Here is a 6,977-nt window from a genome sequence, read left to right on the forward strand (position 1 = left end):
AACGAAATGATGAAAAACGAAGCTTGCATACAAATTGCCAAACCGAACGAAACGAAACTTTTTCGGTACAAACCAAAAAAACGATCTTCCCCAACTGCACACAAAGGCGCCTACTTCTGCATGAAGAATTTAATGCACTCAGAACAACAAAAAAACGTCAAATGTAGATGCACCTGGATTTTCGTCTTTTTTTGCCTAGTTTTGGGAATAAAAAATCACTTTCTACTTGCTCCTGACAATGGCAATGGCAAGAAGAACGACCAACAAGCTTTCCCCCCGTTTTTTTTCCTGAGTGTCGGAGCAAATCCGGTTGGCAAATTATCAATTCTAATACAAGGTGGAAATTCGCTTCCGTCCCTGGAACGAATCGTAGAACACACCGTTCCCAATCGTGGAACGGCAAGCAGGCTCGGTGGCTGCGGATGGATGGGACGTCTGATAACCTAGAACTGCTGCCACCTGGTGGGAAAACTCGCGGTGATGGAAGGAAAACCCTACTTTGCGCGACATCTCGTTAATGCCAGCGACCGCAGATGCACTGTGATGGAAAGCAAAGTCCCTTCCCGTCCACATTTTCCCGGCAAAGTCGCTGTTTGTTTCCTGTTACGATTGGCTGGTGCTGCTCCTTTAAGCCCATTTTCACACTCCTTGGGAAAATGTGCAACGCAAGGACATGTTCCGGTGTCGGTTTCCGAGACACCGGGACTCTACTGGTTGCCGGCTTTGTCCCGGTACACTCCGGCATTCATTAAATATTGAACGCGTGAAAATGTAAAGTGCTATTTATGTGGCACCTTGCCGGATGTTCACACCCCCCTCCCGGAACCTGCTACATGAGCTTCTTTAAGGTACTTTGTCTTCCGTTTTTGGGTACGGTTCAATTCAATTGTCTGTTTCATTGGCTGGCCCAATTGGAAACGGCACGATAAGACGTCTGGGACGGTCGAATATAAGGTAGGGACTCTTTCTGGGTGGAATTAAACTGTTGATGTTGACGTTACAAGGAGCTGACGATCGTTTTTGGATTCAACTGGTGATTTGATTGTCTTCAGGAAAAGGATTATCTCCGAGAGGTGATTCAGAAAATGAAATGAAATAATTTAAAAATAATTTGCTCAACTTTATTAATTTCCGTATCACATTAACACTCTCATGAGAAGCGAATCATTGAATAACGAAATAAAATCTGATTGCATACTTTTAGGCGTAATGCAATTCGTTTGATGTCCAGCAACAAATAACCATGGAAAAGACAAAAACCAAGGCAAGTAGATAGTTATTAAATTTCAATTAATTTAAAGAATGATTTGGATGAAGTGAATCACTTTGACAAGCCACAATTGATGATCCATTTTGATTTGATCCAACGAACTTGTAATCTCAACTACCTGTTACTTAAATTAATTGCGGTTTGCGGAAATTATTGCGGTATATATGATACATAAACAGGTATTTTGGCTAAGAATTTGACATAATAATCTAATGACAGTTATGACAATAAACGAAAGAAAAAGAAAATCAATCTATGCAACTATGCGCCTAAAGATATGCAATCATCTTTTCAAATGATCTTCAAATGGAAAGTCCAGCAAAATGTGAAAAATTCCTAAGATATTGACCTATCAAATCCCGTCTGGACAGTCTTTCCGTACACAGGACCTTTAAGTTATCAAGCTAGGGGTCAAGATCAGGCCAGTGAAGTCAAAAATGGCCGGCTAAATCCTCTTAAAACTTTAGAACCAAAAACAGACGAAGGAGGATAATTATTGAACTACTTTATAGAAAAAAAAAACTTTTCAAATGATTATCCACAGTCAACTAACTGGTTAAACACTTTATCATTCACCTGCAACCATCAGTCAGCTACCATTCGCAACCATTTTCCCATTTAGCGCTCCATTGATCGTGACTTGTTGGAATGACATTTTAAAACAGCAAATCATCTATTGTCCGCCCGTATTCCCCAAACGTACCGGTGAAGCTAACGAGAAAAATGAGCTGCTTATTGGTAGCACCATTTGCAATTAAATTGATTTGCGTAATCGATAACTTCAACGCCCTTACCCTTGCCGGTGAGCTCCTAAACCCTGTTCCGGAACTCTCTTTTTTTTCTGTCGCTAGAATACCAAACAAAAGCGTGAGGATGGAGAATTTCAAACAAACCAAAAATCCGGGAACGGGGAGAGAAAAAAAACAGAGAACAGTACCCCCCCCCCCCCCCCGTTCCCACCCCCCCGTTAGCACATCCAGCCCCATTTGACACTCCAAAAACGATAATTAATTTGATTCATTCACTTTCGACGAACGGTCACCATAAATCACCCTCAGGAAGGCTATTAATTAACATCTGTTTCCATTTGCCTTACGCTGCCGGTCGGTGTTGCCTCGGCATATTGCCACACGTGTGCCACAGAAATTGACCTATGTCGCCCCCGGGGGAGGATGGTACGGCATTCCCGTAGCAGGTGCCCTTGTCACGGAACGAGATGCAAAGAGAGATGCAAAGCGGGCCGGAACGCCGAACGTGTGAAGCAAACGAGTGTCTAACTATGGCTGGACTGCGCTTCGAGCCTGCGCTTACAATTCCTGCTGACGCTGAAGTAATATATCATAAAAGTTCACCCTTTTAGCAGCAGACTTCGGTGGATGCCGAAAATCCAATCGAAACGATCTCCTGCATCCTTATCCATCCCGTCCGCGATAGGATGAGCCGATCCTCGATCATTATCGTACGGGTTTGCTGAGTAGCCGTGCATCGCCGACAAACGCTGACTGTGACCGTGGAAAGGTCCTTTTGGGGGTTTTACGAAATCCGCGTGCTGCTCACAACACCATAAATATCGCTGTTCATAACCACACGCACAGGGACGGCTCGGCACCAGCTTCCTATTACCATCCGGTACGCGGATTGCCAACCTTGGCTACCTGGCCGTATCATAAAGAGGACAATCAGGGACACGCACACACGCACGCAAGACACAAGGAACACATTTCAATTAGATCGTTGATGCGTATCGACGATGTTCTGCTTCGACGGGAGTCGCAATAAATTTTGGCCAGCACTACACACACACACGTACGGATACGGCTAATTCAAAAGAGCGAAATTTGTGCCGCTCGAAATTGTGGCGTGGATGTAAGGATGCCTTTTCCGGAGGGCGAGGAATTATTTCTTCACGCTTAAAAGGCACACCAAGGACCAAAAAAGGTACGTCGTGTCGCGTGGTTTCACACGAATGAGATTATTAGTATTAATTACGGTGCTGCTGGGAAGGAAAGCGGGAGGGTCGGTTGGTTCGTGAAGTTGCAGTCAGATGTTAGAATATAGAAGATAAATCATTTTCAGAATTAAATATTTAATAATAATTGAAGAAATTAAAGCGAAAGAGAGTTGAAAGTTTGTAAGCTGGTATAATCTGATATCAACGCCTTAAAGTATGCAATGATGGTTTGGTATTTAATCTCCAATCGATATTTAGAAGACAGGCTACTGTTGGAGCTCATGGAATTAAATGCAAATCATTTTAGGGTATTGGAGATATTCGAATCGATCAGTATCTCTGTTTGGTCAACTGAAATAATTAAAAATCTTTGTGATGTACTATTTTAAATTCTAAAATCTATACCGGTGCTGCTGGTTTCAATCATGGCAGGACCGAGTATCAAGTCCAATGCAGACCGCCTCTCCTAGCATGCAAGACTTACTATGACAGATAAGATAGTTCCCGCTGATGTTGTAGCACAAGATAAGAAGGCCTTCGTCAATAAACTACTACTAAGTCGTGTTTTGGAAGAGTGATTGAATTTATTGCATGCATTTAGGCGTAAAAGCAGTTTGATTATGCTGAGTTGGATAACAAGCAATTTATGACAATTTAATGAATACATTTAAATAAACAGTGCAAGAACACATAATTTATTTCAATACGATTTTATTTTAAGATTTTTGTTTAGTTTTTCTCTACTTTATTAATACTCTAGAGATATTAAAATTAGCTTGAACTTATCACGTGACACTTCAACCTTCAGAGATATTGACCTGTCATTTTTCCTCTTCTGTTAAATATAAATTCAAGAGCTCGCAGAATGCAGCTACATCATTTAGCCGATAGAAACGCTCAATCACAAAAATATTGTTAATTGCATACATCAAGGCGCTATAGATGTGTTTGCCTACTGATAAGCGTGAGACAGCTTAATATCATTTTAAACTACGTTGAGCTTTTAAAATTTCATAAAAAACGCATCTTCTATGCACCATTACACCACAAGACAAACAAAAACCACCTGACCATCCTCACCGCCCATTGACTTTGCTAATTAAATGCTCTCCCATTAAAGTCAACTAACGCAAAATGCTAATGCAGCGTCGTGTAAGCTTTTGCAACCTTCAAATAATTATACTTTCTGCCAGCGAGCTTCAACAACACAAACACACGCACTCGCGGTCACTTTTGCTTTCCGGTTGAGCGGTGCCGTCGCTGCGCTCACACTGTGCCTCTAATGAATATTAGCCATTTCCGTCACTTGCCGTCATCTTAAGTGCAGTGCAGTTGAGCACCGGTCCGACCAGCAGCATTCACAGAACACAGACTCCCAATTGTCCGTAATTACACCAATTACTGGTAAAACGGTCAGGTGAAGCAACCAGCAGAAGCAGCCCCCGTTTTGACTACGATCCCACACGCCGCAGCTGTCGTTGCGGCGTCTAACGGAGGAACTTGCAAACAAATGTACCCAGAAGAGCACACATTTTACTACAGTGCGGACTGCATTCATACCTGACGCCAGACAGCATCATCATTATGTGCATGACAAGATGCTGCTGAATGGTAGGGCCACATACAGTGAGAAAAAAGCGATAGTGTTCACATGCGTACTAAAGGTCATCACGAAAGAGCAGACGAGCAGACCTCCGCCGAGGCACTTGAAAACACTGTTCCCTGAAGTATAGCGAAATGCCGGCTACAAATAGTGAGTGTGAATCGTTTCCATTCTATTTCGTATTCCGAATATAGCATGTCTAGTTAGCCTCAGGAGGAATGCCGACTTATCTCTTTGCACAGATCTAATGATCATCTTCACAGCCTCATTCGAGGGGTGTTTTTTCTCATATTCTCATGTTTTTAATGCATATTTGGCAAGTTTCTCGACGGTATCCGCAGTTACAATTACATTCAGAACCATTCTCTAGCTGTGTCAACCTAAAATGCCATTCCATTGCTGAGTACTCCTCCAAGTCGAAGGTAGATTGCCAAGTTTATTTATGCTCGTGATTACACTTTTTGACTGACGCAAGGAGTTTCTTTTCTGCTCAATTTAACTAGCGCACATTCAACAGTGATCGTGCACAATTACGTTTACGACCGGCCCCCCGAGTCGAGCCACTTGACGCCACTGAACTTATACAGAAAGCTCCAAGTCCTTTTTTTCTGGTTTCCATTTTGTTGGCATTAAGAAACACATTTGGTCAAAGATATTTTCACTTATGACTTCATATCTCAGCACTTTTTTATTCCATTGCTATTTTGCTCTTCTCGATGAAAAGGATAGTCTCCGGTGTCTGGGCTGGAGCATGTCCTTACCGAACCGTACCTAGGCGATGGAACGAAGAGGATGTAAATTTTGGTCCCTTCTCATGAGTATCCCATCACCATTTTCCTTCCACCCGAAAACCATTCACAGACACAAAAAATGTCCCGAAATGAGGGTGAAATGTGAAAATGTAATTATTTTTCTATTCATCTCCCCCCAGCGCCTTATGCCTCCACGATACCCTCCATTGACCAGGGAAAAGAGCTGAATGGTTTCTCCTTTATCGCTGTTTAAGTGAGCTTCTGGTGCTTTTATCTTTCTGGCGCTCGTTACGGTGCCGGAGTATGCGTAGGTCTTTTTGTTCTTCTTCTTCACTCCTGAAGATCTCCCCAAACTCATCGTCCAGTGACACGCGAAAGGAAGGGAGCAAGAAAATGAGGTATTCCTCAAATGCGGTGCGCGATCGGCAAAAGAAGAAACTTCAAGGATTTTCCCTTTGCCAAGCGTACGGGGGAGAGCGAATGCATATGGATGAGTACCAATCCAATTAGATTGAATCGGTGCACTCGAGTGATTGTGCAAATTGAAAAGACGTCTTCGGGTTCGCTCATCTTGGCGGCCCAATGTTTCATTGCTTTATCGCTTCATTTTATGTAGCTTCTTAAACCGCTCGCTGCAGTCTTCGGGCAGGTCGGCAAGGGAATACAACCGTCGGTGAGTACACTTGTTAGTAAATGTCTTATCTGTTTCATGCCAGATTCAAACTCACGAATTAGCGCCTTAGAATAAGGCAATTCTTTGTCTTCGTTAGTTAGAAGCTAGCGCAACCGGAACTGGTGATAGTTTCATTCTTTCTAATTGTGTTGAAGAAAATTGACTAAAAATTATTTTTTTCTTCTTCATTGGCCCTACAGCCTCAGCAGCCTTGGTCAACTATTTCTAACGCCTTTTACATTCAGTTATACGTACATGGAATCGATCCGATTATGATTTGATGAAGGTCTTACCGTGTAAAAGAAAACGACTTAATCACTATGTCCTCTGACTGTCCCAAACTGCATCATTGTCGTTGCTCTAGAATCGTATTCAGATATTGTAATAATAAATAAGTTATTGGAGTACTGGATTTGCAGACGACGTCGCTGCAGCGAGGCTTGCCTTCACTCGGCAGCACCAGATATCGTAGACCGCCTGGCATTTGCCTACGATTTTATTTAAATCACAGAATACCGCAGAAATAAACTACAGAAATTTCTTTAGCGCTTTTGTGTCTTCAAAAAGCTTCCAATAATTTTGTGTTAAATTTGTTATTCAAAACGTTTTTTGAATTTTTAAACATTAAATTGTTGCATGGGAAGCAGCCTTCGTTTGCGCGAGACAACGGGTACCGTACAAGAATTTCTGTACAAACCATTTTTTCGGGTCGACTTTTAATGAAAGTT

Source organism: Anopheles stephensi, chromosome 2 (assembly GCF_013141755.1).
Source record: "Anopheles stephensi strain Indian chromosome 2, UCI_ANSTEP_V1.0, whole genome shotgun sequence".
Lineage (NCBI taxonomy): Eukaryota > Metazoa > Arthropoda > Insecta > Diptera > Culicidae > Anopheles > Anopheles stephensi.